The 14,736-nt window shown below is 38.2% G+C and overlaps 1 protein-coding gene and 2 long non-coding RNA genes across 6 annotated transcripts in view; 1 reads left to right on the forward strand and 2 right to left on the reverse strand.

Annotated features, from left to right (window-relative positions):
• Window positions 1-14,736, reverse strand: part of LOC145440511 (isoleucine--tRNA ligase, mitochondrial-like) — a 227,074-nt gene that overhangs the window by 197,042 nt on the left and 15,296 nt on the right. The window lies entirely within an intron of this gene.
• LOC145440533 (uncharacterized) lies at window positions 168-1,916 on the forward strand. Its single transcript, XR_013915556.1, has 3 exons — window positions 168-397; window positions 768-830; window positions 1,302-1,916. It is a non-coding gene; the product is annotated as an uncharacterized LOC145440533 (long non-coding RNA).
• On the reverse strand, window positions 12,220-13,886 carry LOC145441080 (uncharacterized). Its single transcript, XR_013915721.1, has 3 exons — window positions 13,739-13,886; window positions 13,306-13,368; window positions 12,220-12,834 (listed from the first exon to the last, which is right to left on the reverse strand). It is a non-coding gene; the product is annotated as an uncharacterized LOC145441080 (long non-coding RNA).

Below are 14,736 nucleotides of genomic sequence, written 5' to 3' on the forward strand. Positions count from 1 at the left end.
GATATCTTGAAAGCTAGAGTCAAACTGAAGAAAACAATGCCATTTTCGAGCTCAGTCCCCCTCCGATTTACCCTAAAATAGGTCAGTAGTAGTATAGATCGGTCGCATGACGCAATGGGGCTCTTATGGGCGGGGTGGTGACTCGTATTGAAAACCCGGGGTGGTGACTCGTACTTTCAGACCCCCCTTGTGGTGGTGACTCGTAATGGGTTCTTATGGGTGCGGTCATGATTCGTACTTTCAGTATAGGCGGCGGCGGTGACTCGTATTGAAAACTCGGGGTCGTGATTCGTACTTTCGGGTATAGGCGGCGGCGGTGACTCGTATTGAAAACTCGGGGTCGTGATTCGTACTTTCGGGTATAGGCTGCGGCGGTGACTCGTATTGAAAACTCGTGGTCGTGATTCGTACTATTCTTACGCGGTCTCTGGTGACTCGCCATGTGTTCTTACGGGTGCGGTCGCATGCGGCTATTGCGTCTTATGGCGGGGGTGGCGAGCGGCTATTGATGCTAACACGAAACCCGGGGTGGCGAGCGACGCTTTTGCGGCTATTGCGTCTTATGGGTGCGGTCGTGAATCGTACTTTCAGATATAGGCTGCGGGGGTGAATGGTATTGGAATACTCGTGTTGGTGAGTCGTATTTTCAGGTATAGGCTCCGGTTGCATGATAGCGTTACAGAGATAGGGATCGGTCGCATGCTAACGTTTTCGGATATAGACGGTGGCGGCAAGTCGTACTCTCGGGTATTTAGTTTGCCACAGAGCCGGCGTAGACGGTGATTCGAATATCAACAATAGTCGCGTTCACAAACTAACACTCCAAAAAGGTGTGAAATATTTGTAAAATCCTACGATCGCTCACAAGATACCCCTTCCGGCATATCGATCTATCACTCAATACACAACGGAAGTTGAATTGTAATTGAATGCGTAAATTTATCACCTCGACATCGAAATTCGAAAACAACAACTTGATGCTTTATGTTCTCACTCTAATTTCATGATAAGTGTAATAAGTGCCGAATAACAGATACACCACCGGCGAGACTTGAATACCAACAAATTGTCACTTATTTCTATTCTAGCCGTAATCTTTTGTGAAGTTACCGCTTATTCAAAAAGGTGTGAAATATTTGCAAAACCCCGCGATCACTGACAAGATAATGTCTCGGACATAGTCATCTTTCACGACTTGGTGTCATAGCCATACCGATCGCTCACAAGGTAATATTTCCGCAATAAGTTTGTCACAGAGCCGTCGCACAATATCCGCGTTCACAAACTAACACTCCAAAAAGGTGTGAAATATTGGTAAAATCCCGCGATCGCTCACAAGATAATACCTAAGACATAACCATCGCTCGCGACTCGCTGTTACATACATGCCGATCGTTGACAATGTAATATTTTGGTAATTGGTTTGCCACAGAGCCGGCGTAGACGGTGATTCGAATATCAACAATAGCCGCGTTCACAAACCAACACTTCAAAAACGTGTGAAATAGGTTACAAATCCCACGATCGCTAACAAGATAACACCAAAGACATTGCCATTTCTCGCGTCTTGTCATTACATACATCCCAATCGCTACAGTGTAATGTGTCGATGGTTGTTACTATCAAGTAATAAGTAATGAATAACAGTACCAGCGCAGACCGTGATTCGAAAACCAACAATTTGACACTTGCACGCGATCGCTATATGTTTTGACACTTCGGAACAGTCGTTGACTTTGTGTGATACAAATCATGAAAATATTCAATCAGTGTGTCAATTTGTCAACTTGAAATGAAACTTACTACACAGCTCAAGTTGATTCGTATCTGAATGTGTTAATTCGGTACAATTCTAATTATTTTGAGTAATCTTTTTAACGCGATCTTTTGATTCGACCGTAACCTGAATATTACTGACACCAACATCGCATCGGATTATTCACACATTACGCGCCGTCGTTTTCACACCTATAGAATCAATACCAACTATAACTCTACAAGAATCACAAGTATGTGCATTATACAGTTATTATCTTTATCAACATGAATTTAAACTCTTAACAAAAACACGCAACTATAATCATTTGCCAACTCTAGCATTACCAAAAAATTCAGGTATTGTTGATTGAAAATCCTTGAACCCGTATTATTAAGAGTTTTATAGTACGACGTCGGAATATACTCGCGAGATGTACTAAAGGTAAATCCAGATAATCCAAAATGAAATATTTGGACTTTTACATAGTCTGAATTGAAATAGATTGACAAACATGACTAACAACTTTAAACCCAGTCATATTTAGAGATTATACGCACATTGATTCGAAACAAGTAATGAAACATTACAACTCTATTCGCGACCTGTCTTTACGTTTGTCAAAGAGAGTTTCAGAAATATTATCACTATGACATCTCAACATTTTAACATCTTGCCATCAACAAAAGAGTAAAATACAAAAACCTTGTCAAGTCAATCCGTTTGTAACTCACCGAACCAAAGCAAAAAGTGTGCACACGAAAAGTAGACAAGACTACGCAAGTAATCACTACAACCCACGAACATATCAAGTTCGGTTTTAGGCATATACCACCAACTCGTCTTTTTTGTTCAACTGTAAAAGTCGTTACTATGCCGCAAGACAAAGAAATTACTATGCGGTATATTTTGTAAGACAAAAGTAATTACTTCTCGGTGTCGTTGACTTGAGGTTAACATAATATATTTGAGTATACGACATTTGAAAGTATGACCATCGTAGTTTCTTACAATCGAACGCAGGTGTTATATCGAAAATTATCGTGATGTAAACATAAGGATTGTCACATCGATTTAACATATGAGATTTTGTAATGGTCTATCATGACTTGATTATTGAATTATTCGCGTTAATTAGACCCGGCATTGTGGTAAATGTTATGACAGCAACAAACTTTTTAGTACCAATGTTATTAACATATTAAGCTGTAAAACTATGGGTGTCTGAAATGTTCTTGATAGGAAAATTACACCACCTTGGTAAAAATCACTCTGCGTATCGCGGATATCAGAAAATATTTCCAGTAACCAAGACTAAAGATGAAACGACAATATCGGTATTATTACATTCAACAATCAGTACAATTATGAAAATCTATCGTTTGCGATAAACAGCACTAAAGATGTAATAATTCCAGTATTCATACATTGAACATCCGATACAAAATGCTTTATTATCCCGATTCCCAACGGGTAATTGAAACGACTAAGTGTAGAATCAGTATATCACAATATCGTTACTATTGAATCCAACGATTTATTGTCGGAATTTGTGACAGAGAATTGAAACATATGCACTTTACAGAGTATGAAAATATCACTTTGAGTATCGAGTACCGTTCGAAGCTAGCGATCAATTCTTAATCATTTCAGTAACTCCCCATTGTGCGTGCTAAATGTAAAATATCGCGAGGTTATACACTCTAAGACTTTGATTATTGTAAAAGTAAATTGTGATATGTTTGTTAGATGCATCCAATTCAACTAGAAGTGTCTAGTACCCAACACTCGTAATATCAAAAAAGTACTTGCTACACTGTTATTTGCTAAACGTGTTTTGCATTGTTGTTCATTTCTAGTATTGATTGAAATCATTATTGAACCCTCAGATAATAATTCCCGACATGCAAACAAGCCGCTAAAAGTCGTTACCATCACGAAGATACAATGTGTACGATGTTTGTCAAATGTGTCGTACCTGGCCAACAGAAAACAATTTTCACTAGCTTGGTAATGAAACCGAAGTCTCCATTCGATATTTTGTTTGTGTCAAATACTTTACAATGAACACATTTGCGTGGTTGAGCTTTACATCATCAAGCTGTTATTTGTAAATCAAGATTTCGGTAAACTTGTAAATGTATCGTTTAACTAACCGACATTTAGTGATTGGGGAACATACCAAACGATACACATCCATCTCCGAAATACTGCATTGATCTTAATTTCCATCATCATGATAAGCGAAGTACATTTGTTTTGAATTCATAACAATAGGCTTTTCTATGACATGATAAATTATTGACAAGTTCTGCTTAGAAGATTGGTTGCATATCACGAAAAATAATATACCACACATATTATTACTGTTACTCCATTCATCGGTATTTTTTCCGTTGTCGATTTTCAAACGAGTAAAATTTATTACTTGAGTCGCTCTGCTTACTATATTTAAATGTAAACTCCCCCCGTCTTTCAACAACAAACAATGTTAAAAAAGTATGCAATCAAAGACAGCAAGTTTTACGATACTAATTATTATCCCACATAACCCATTTCTTACCGAAGACATATGAAATATATTCATGTTACACGAAAATATTCGCTCATGCTACAAACCTATACAATGATTGGTGGTGCTTTCAAACTGTTTCGATACCTCAAGAACTTTATTGTCTGAATGGTTGTTCATGTATCGTAATAATCAAGTAGTTCAACACAGAACTAGTATTAACAGAAACACCAGAGATGTTTACACAAAAGTTTGTATGTGTACAGTATACGAATACCATATGTAAGTCCAGCACAATTGTGGTATCCATACGAGTTTAGTTAACACAATTTACGACACCGAGGTCGCGTCATCTTTCGTAAGACAACAAACCAAGGCTTCAGGATATGTCCATGTCAGAGCAATAAATCAGCTACTCCAACAACAGAGTGCATATGTTTTCTAGTTACGGTGCTTACATCTTACACACAAATCAATCTACTTTGCTAACGAAAAGTGGTGAGTCGTCATATGGTTGTCCTCACTAGTAAAACATACTATCATACAAAATGGTCGTTATAGTTTGCACACCAACGGTACATCGTACAAGTAACAAGTCTCGAGAATCCAGTTATTCAAAAAACGTGAAAGTATTTCTACACCAAGTCGTTATGTTGACGAAAGCGTATATTGTAATATCATGATCGATTTGCATTCGTTGGTCACAAACTGTCACTACTCTAAATAATTCTTTTTCGTTCAAACACAAACGCATACTTGTCACCATTCGTTTTCATCAAGCACGAGTTCAAGAAACTTCTTACTACGACATGAATTTTTATTTTTATGTTGTGTAAATAGGTAATAATTAATTCAAGTAACACAATATCAACATCATCGAGTTGTGCTAATAGATTTACATGTGGTCTTGTGGTTTTCGTCGGGACATACAGCACGAACTAACTGTAGACTCCTCTCTGTTGTACAGCTACTCGGTAATCGAAATGCATTAACATGTAAACAACGATCTTGTTACGTCACACCAAAAATATGTTCACTGTCGCGATACTCCGCACAAGACGTACATAGCCTTTTCACACTCGTAATAGTATACCAACGTCAAGCGATAACGTTTAACAAGACCAACGACACTGAACCCACGACGTTTACCTATGTAAAATTACCACTTTCACTTGCCAGTCCATCGTTTACCTGACTAAACATATTATTTTCCTTTGGAGATCTGACGTTTACCCAGAGTAAGAAACCATTTTCACTTGTAAATATTTTTTTTCCTCGGCTAACAAACCTTTTTTCACTTGGAAATATATTTTTTCTCTGGTTAACAAACCTTTTTCACTTGGAAATATATTTTTTCTCTGGTTAACAAACCTTTTTCACTTGGAAATATATTTTTTCTCTGGGCAACAAACCTTTTTCACTTGGAAATATATTTTTTCCCCAGGTAACAAACCTTTTTCCCTGAGCAACAAACCATTTTCACTTGGTGGTCCGTCGTTTACCCGAATAAAAATATCATTTTCCTTTGGAGATCCGGCGTTTACCCAGTGTAACAATACATTTTCACTTGGAAAAATACTTTTACCTAGAGTAACTAATCATTTTCTCCTGGGTAACAAACCCTTTTCGTCTGGAAACTATCATTTAACTGAGTACCAATACCGTTTTCACTTGGAAATACATTTTTTTCCCTGGGTAACAATACCATTTTCGTTTGGAAAACGGACAACCACACCGGACAATTTGATATTTTTGTATATTGTTACAAGGGACAGCGACAAAATATACACCAACAACGACTCCAATACATTTGTGTAATAGCTTATTCACTTGTTCTGGTGCATCCCATCGAAATCCTCAGTTACCCGCATGCAATGTGCTGTTGTACATCGACGTGTGTGTTTTGGAAATTGGACAATAGGTTTCGACATGTCTGCGATGTCCGGGTTCGTGCTTTGGATTTTCCAGAGTCAAAATGTCTGAATAAAACACCTCCTCGACTTCGGTAAATGTTTGGCACGCAGATAACGACGGTCGGACATCGACGAATTTATGTTTCCATCGGGCTAACAACTCTGGGTTACTTGTGATATATCTCACACGTGTTTACTATGTTGTGTCGCTCTTTATTGATCAATACATACCACACCATTCAGTTTGAAATCGGAAACCCCGAGAAATCGTTAACCGGATCCGGATATCAACTCTGAATCGATAAACCACATGCCACACCCCGTGTTTCCATGAAAATAACAAGACATCGCAAAAATCAAGTATACTTCGCTATTATTTTCCCGCACAAGTAATCACGTAAATAAGGTGTATGACATTACATACATCATGGATAACATCGTGTCTAGCATTACAAACATCATGGGTGACAAATTCGTCTTCTCAAGTCCCGTCATGCGCAGACTCTGTACATTCAGTGTGGGTATAGATGACTTGGAGATAGACAAACAGACATCTTTGACCGTAACATGGCCTTGGCACGAGAATTCTTTACACGGGTGCAACGTCGCAGTCAGACAGCTTTAACAGTGGTTCCGCGTATGGAAATCTTAAATTCGATTGCAGTTTTTGTAATCCGAGTTACTGGGTTTCTGTGGTGTGAAGACTAAATTCGTGTTGATCCCCGCTGTAACAGTGTGATGTCCATTTCACACCTAGAGCAATTATAAAACGCATCTTCGAAACTTTTGATCTAGTTCATCCGCTTGCATTTCGAAACGGATCATCACCATAAGGCAATTGAAAAAACTTTGTCGTTACCTGATCATATACACGAGTAAGGATGGGACTACGCGTAACTTTCCATAGATTCCTCTGGCCTCACACCGTTGTTTTACGACACAGACAAGACGCAGCGGTGGAAATATTGAAAATGAAAAACGATACCTTGGTTACATTTGATTTGGATTTTACACCTGATAAACCATACACTCGATTGGTACATTGGGATGAAGACTCTATCGTCGAGGTTGAGGGAAAAGAAATGTACAGATTTGTTGGTGTCGTGGATATTCAACGAAATTCGGGGTACATGATAGTACATGGTTCGCATATATGACTATGAATGTATCGGTATGCATAATGCTCTGTTCACTGTATCGATATCACCAATGGTATTTGAACGAATAACCATGTTACGGTCAAAGATGTCTGTTTGTCTATCTCCAAGTCATCTATACCCACACTGAATGTACAGAGTCTGCGCATGACGGGACTTGAGAAGACGAATTTGTCGCCCATGATGTTTGTAATGCTAGACACGATGTTATCCATGATGTATGTAATGTCATACACCTTATTTACGTGATTACTTGTGCGGGCAAATAATAGCGAAGTATACTTGATTTTTGCGATGTCTTATTATTTTCATGGAAACACGGGGTGTGGCATGTGGTTTATCGATTCAGAGTTGATATCCGGATCCAGTAACGATTTCTCGGGGTTTCCGATTTCAAACTGAATGGTGTGGTATGTATTGATCAATAAAGAGCGACACAACATAGTAAACACGTGCGAGATAACCCGATGGAAACATAAATTCGTCGATGTCCGACCGTCGTTATCTGCGTGCCAAACATTTACCGAAGTCGAGGAGGTGTTTTATTCAGACATTTTGACTCTGGAAAATCCAAAGCACGAACCCGGACATCGCAGACATGTCGAAACCTATTGTCCAATTTCCAAAACACACACGTCGATGTACAACAGCACATTGCATGCGGGTAACTGAGGATTTCGATGGGATGCACCAGAACAAGTGAATAAGCTATTACACAAATGTATTGGAGTCGTTGTTGGTGTATATTTTGTCGCTGTCCCTTGTAACAATATACAAAAATATCAAATTGTCCGGTGTGGTTGTCCGTTTTCCAAACGAAAATGGTATTGTTACCCAGGGAAAAAAATGTATTTCCAAGTGAAAACGGTATTGGTACTCAGTTAAATGATAGTTTCCAGACGAAAAGGGTTTGTTACCCAGGAGAAAATGATTAGTTACTCTAGGTAAAAGTATTTTTCCAAGTGAAAATGTATTGTTACACTGGGTAAACGCCGGATCTCCAAAGGAAAATGATATTTTTATTCGGGTAAACGACGGACCACCAAGTGAAAATGGTTTGTTGCTCAGGGAAAAAGGTTTGTTACCTGGGGAAAAAATATATTTCCAAGTGAAAAAGGTTTGTTGCCCAGAGAAAAAATATATTTCCAAGTGAAAAAGGTTTGTTAACCAGAGAAAAAATATATTTCCAAGTGAAAAAGGTTTGTTAACCAGAGAAAAAATATATTTCCAAGTGAAAAAAGGTTTGTTAGCCGAGGAAAAAAAATATTTACAAGTGAAAATGGTTTCTTACTCTGGGTAAACGTCAGATCTCCAAAGGAAAATAATATGTTTAGTCAGGTAAACGATGGACTGGCAAGTGAAAGTGGTAATTTTACATAGGTAAACGTCGTGGGTTCAGTGTCGTTGGTCTTGTTAAACGTTATCGCTTGACGTTGGTATACTATTACGAGTGTGAAAAGGCTATGTACGTCTTGTGCGGAGTATCGCGACAGTGAACATATTTTTGGTGTGACGTAACAAGATCGTTGTTTACATGTTAATGCATTTCGATTACCGAGTAGCTGTACAACAGAGAGGAGTCTACAGTTAGTTCGTGCTGTATGTCCCGACGAAAACCACAAGACCACATGTAAATCTATTAGCACAACTCGATGATGTTGATATTGTGTTACTTGAATTAATTATTACCTATTTACACAACATAAAAATAAAAATTCATGTCGTAGTAAGAAGTTTCTTGAACTCGTGCTTGATGAAAACGAATGGTGACAAGTATGCGTTTGTGTTTGAACGAAAAAGAATTATTTAGAGTAGTGACAGTTTGTGACCAACGAATGCAAATCGATCATGATATTACAATATACGCTTTCGTCAACATAACGACTTGGTGTAGAAATACTTTCACGTTTTTTGAATAACTGGATTCTCGAGACTTGTTACTTGTACGATGTACCGTTGGTGTGCAAACTATAACGACCATTTTGTATGATAGTATGTTTTACTAGTGAGGACAACCATATGACGACTCACCACTTTTCGTTAGCAAAGTAGATTGATTTGTGTGTAAGATGTAAGCACCGTAACTAGAAAACATATGCACTCTGTTGTTGGAGTAGCTGATTTATTGCTCTGACATGGACATATCCTGAAGCCTTGGTTTGTTGTCTTACGAAAGATGACGCGACCTCGGTGTCGTAAATTGTGTTAACTAAACTCGTATGGATACCACAATTGTGCTGGACTTACATATGGTATTCGTATACTGTACACATACAAACTTTTGTGTAAACATCTCTGGTGTTTCTGTTAATACTAGTTCTGTGTTGAACTACTTGATTATTACGATACATGAACAACCATTCAGACAATAAAGTTCTTGAGGTATCGAAACAGTTTGAAAGCACCACCAATCATTGTATAGGTTTGTAGCATGAGCGAATATTTTCGTGTAACATGAATATATTTCATATGTCTTCGGTAAGAAATGGGTTATGTGGGATAATAATTAGTATCGTAAAACTTGCTGTCTTTGATTGCATACTTTTTTAACATTGTTTGTTGTTGAAAGACGGGGGGAGTTTACATTTAAATATAGTAAGCAGAGCGACTCAAGTAATAAATTTTACTCGTTTGAAAATCGACAACGGAAAAAATACCGATGAATGGAGTAACAGTAATAATATGTGTGGTATATTATTTTTCGTGATATGCAACCAATCTTCTAAGCAGAACTTGTCAATAATTTATCATGTCATAGAAAAGCCTATTGTTATGAATTCAAAACAAATGTACTTCGCTTATCATGATGATGGAAATTAAGATCAATGCAGTATTTCGGAGATGGATGTGTATCGTTTGGTATGTTCCCCAATCACTAAATGTCGGTTAGTTAAACGATACATTTACAAGTTTACCGAAATCTTGATTTACAAATAACAGCTTGATGATGTAAAGCTCAACCACGCAAATGTGTTCATTGTAAAGTATTTGACACAAACAAAATATCGAATGGAGACTTCGGTTTCATTACCAAGCTAGTGAAAATTGTTTTCTGTTGGCCAGGTACGACACATTTGACAAACATCGTACACATTGTATCTTCGTGATGGTAACGACTTTTAGCGGCTTGTTTGCATGTCGGGAATTATTATCTGAGGGTTCAATAATGATTTCAATCAATACTAGAAATGAACAACAATGCAAAACACGTTTAGCAAATAACAGTGTAGCAAGTACTTTTTTGATATTACGAGTGTTGGGTACTAGACACTTCTAGTTGAATTGGATGCATCTAACAAACATATCACAATTTACTTTTACAATAATCAAAGTCTTAGAGTGTATAACCTCGCGATATTTTACATTTAGCACGCACAATGGGGAGTTACTGAAATGATTAAGAATTGATCGCTAGCTTCGAACGGTACTCGATACTCAAAGTGATATTTTCATACTCTGTAAAGTGCATATGTTTCAATTCTCTGTCACAAATTCCGACAATAAATCGTTGGATTCAATAGTAACGATATTGTGATATACTGATTCTACACTTAGTCGTTTCAATTACCCGTTGGGAATCGGGATAATAAAGCATTTTGTATCGGATGTTCAATGTATGAATACTGGAATTATTACATCTTTAGTGCTGTTTATCGCAAACGATAGATTTTCATAATTGTACTGATTGTTGAATGTAATAATACCGATATTGTCGTTTCATCTTTAGTCTTGGTTACTGGAAATATTTTCTGATATCCGCGATACGCAGAGTGATTTTTACCAAGGTGGTGTAATTTTCCTATCAAGAACATTTCAGACACCCATAGTTTTACAGCTTAATATGTTAATAACATTGGTACTAAAAAGTTTGTTGCTGTCATAACATTTACCACAATGCCGGGTCTAATTAACGCGAATAATTCAATAATCAAGTCATGATAGACCATTACAAAATCTCATATGTTAAATCGATGTGACAATCCTTATGTTTACATCACGATAATTTTCGATATAACACCTGCGTTCGATTGTAAGAAACTACGATGGTCATACTTTCAAATGTCGTATACTCAAATATATTATGTTAACCTCAAGTCAACGACACCGAGAAGTAATTACTTTTGTCTTACAAAATATACCGCATAGTAATTTCTTTGTCTTGCGGCATAGTAACGACTTTTACAGTTGAACAAAAAAGACGAGTTGGTGGTATATGCCTAAAACCGAACTTGATATGTTCGTGGGTTGTAGTGATTACTTGCGTAGTCTTGTCTACTTTTCGTGTGCACACTTTTTGCTTTGGTTCGGTGAGTTACAAACGGATTGACTTGACAAGGTTTTTGTATTTTACTCTTTTGTTGATGGCAAGATGTTAAAATGTTGAGATGTCATAGTGATAATATTTCTGAAACTCTCTTTGACAAACGTAAAGACAGGTCGCGAATAGAGTTGTAATGTTTCATTACTTGTTTCGAATCAATGTGCGTATAATCTCTAAATATGACTGGGTTTAAAGTTGTTAGTCATGTTTGTCAATCTATTTCAATTCAGACTATGTAAAAGTCCAAATATTTCATTTTGGATTATCTGGATTTACCTTTAGTACATCTCGCGAGTATATTCCGACGTCGTACTATAAAACTCTTAATAATACGGGTTCAAGGATTTTCAATCAACAATACCTGAATTTTTTGGTAATGCTAGAGTTGGCAAATGATTATAGTTGCGTGTTTTTGTTAAGAGTTTAAATTCATGTTGATAAAGATAATAACTGTATAATGCACATACTTGTGATTCTTGTAGAGTTATAGTTGGTATTGATTCTATAGGTGTGAAAACGACGGCGCGTAATGTGTGAATAATCCGATGCGATGTTGGTGTCAGTAATATTCAGGTTACGGTCGAATCAAAAGATCGCGTTAAAAAGATTACTCAAAATAATTAGAATTGTACCGAATTAACACATTCAGATACGAATCAACTTGAGCTGTGTAGTAAGTTTCATTTCAAGTTGACAAATTGACACACTGATTGAATATTTTCATGATTTGTATCACACAAAGTCAACGACTGTTCCGAAGTGTCAAAACATATAGCGATCGCGTGCAAGTGTCAAATTGTTGGTTTTCGAATCACGGTCTGCGCTGGTACTGTTATTCATTACTTATTACTTGATAGTAACAACCATCGACACATTACACTGTAGCGATTGGGATGTATGTAATGACAAGACGCGAGAAATGGCAATGTCTTTGGTGTTATCTTGTTAGCGATCGTGGGATTTGTAACCTATTTCACACGTTTTTGAAGTGTTGGTTTGTGAACGCGGCTATTGTTGATATTCGAATCACCGTCTACGCCGGCTCTGTGGCAAACCAATTACCAAAATATTACATTGTCAACGATCGGCATGTATGTAACAGCGAGTCGCGAGCGATGGTTATGTCTTAGGTATTATCTTGTGAGCGATCGCGGGATTTTACCAATATTTCACACCTTTTTGGAGTGTTAGTTTGTGAACGCGGATATTGTGCGACGGCTCTGTGACAAACTTATTGCGGAAATATTACCTTGTGAGCGATCGGTATGGCTATGACACCAAGTCGTGAAAGATGACTATGTCCGAGACATTATCTTGTCAGTGATCGCGGGGTTTTGCAAATATTTCACACCTTTTTGAATAAGCGGTAACTTCACAAAAGATTACGGCTAGAATAGAAATAAGTGACAATTTGTTGGTATTCAAGTCTCGCCGGTGGTGTATCTGTTATTCGGCACTTATTACACTTATCATGAAATTAGAGTGAGAACATAAAGCATCAAGTTGTTGTTTTCGAATTTCGATGTCGAGGTGATAAATTTACGCATTCAATTACAATTCAACTTCCGTTGTGTATTGAGTGATAGATCGATATGCCGGAAGGGGTATCTTGTGAGCGATCGTAGGATTTTACAAATATTTCACACCTTTTTGGAGTGTTAGTTTGTGAACGCGACTATTGTTGATATTCGAATCACCGTCTACGCCGGCTCTGTGGCAAACTAAATACCCGAGAGTACGACTTGCCGCCACCGTCTATATCCGAAAACGTTAGCATGCGACCGATCCCTATCTCTGTAACGCTATCATGCAACCGGAGCCTATACCTGAAAATACGACTCACCAACACGAGTATTCCAATACGATTCACCCCCGCAGCCTATACCTGAAAGTACGATTCACGACCGCACCCATAAGACGCAATAGCCGCAAAAGCGTCGCTCGCCACCCCGGGTTTCGTGTTAGCATCAATAGCCGCTCGCCACCCCCGCCATAAGACGCAATAGCCGCATGCGACCGCACCCGTAAGAACACATGGCGAGTCACCAGAGACCGCGTAAGAATAGTACGAATCACGACCACGAGTTTTCAATACGAGTCACCGCCGCAGCCTATACCCGAAAGTACGAATCACGACCCCGAGTTTTCAATACGAGTCACCGCCGCCGCCTATACCCGAAAGTACGAATCACGACCCCGAGTTTTCAATACGAGTCACCGCCGCCGCCTATACTGAAAGTACGAATCATGACCGCACCCATAAGAACCCATTACGAGTCACCACCACAAGGGGGGTCTGAAAGTACGAGTCACCACCCCGGGTTTTCAATACGAGTCACCACCCCGCCCATAAGAGCCCCATTGCGTCATGCGACCGATCTATACTACTACTTAGGTCTCATCTACCATGATGAAATTTTGTTGTTGACCAGTGTTATCAGTAGAACTCGAGCTATGGACTGCATTTACTGAACAGTTGCTTCTATAGCAAAGCCGACAGATGTGGAAAGACAAGTTTAAAAAGACTTCTATTATTCAATCTTGGGCAATAGCTCTTCTGCCATTTACAACCATATACCTGTGTGAATCTGGTTTTTCAACTCTGACGATGATCAAAAGAAGTTTTGCAATAAACTTCGACCGTAAGATGACATCAGATGTAGACCTTGACAACCACAATTCCGGAATTCGATAAACTTGTCAAGCACGTTCAAGGACATGGCTCTCATTGAGTGAGTGTTGAGTGAAAAACAGTGCTTGCTCTTTTCGTTGATGCCATATTAATTCCTCTTGTATAGAATTCAAAAAACCTATTTTTCGTTAATATATAGCTTGAGTCCGCGGGCCACAAAGGTTGAGAACCACTGATCTAAGGCCACAGCAAGCAAAAAACGAATGTTTTGTCGCCACCCTAAAAGAATAGAATTTAACTTAAATGTTGGCATATAATGACTTTTCGATTTAGGCTCAAAGTTACACATTTGAGGGTACGCTCGATATAGCAACGAAATACCACAGGTAATTCTGACATACAGCCTCTCTCTTGTAGGTGTTTTCGTCGTTGCATGACCTGTTAC

The sequence above is a fragment of the Botryllus schlosseri genome, chromosome 6, assembly GCF_051294905.1.
Source record: "Botryllus schlosseri isolate E-star chromosome 6, Bs_hap1, whole genome shotgun sequence".
Taxonomy (NCBI): Eukaryota; Metazoa; Chordata; class Ascidiacea; order Stolidobranchia; family Styelidae; genus Botryllus; species Botryllus schlosseri.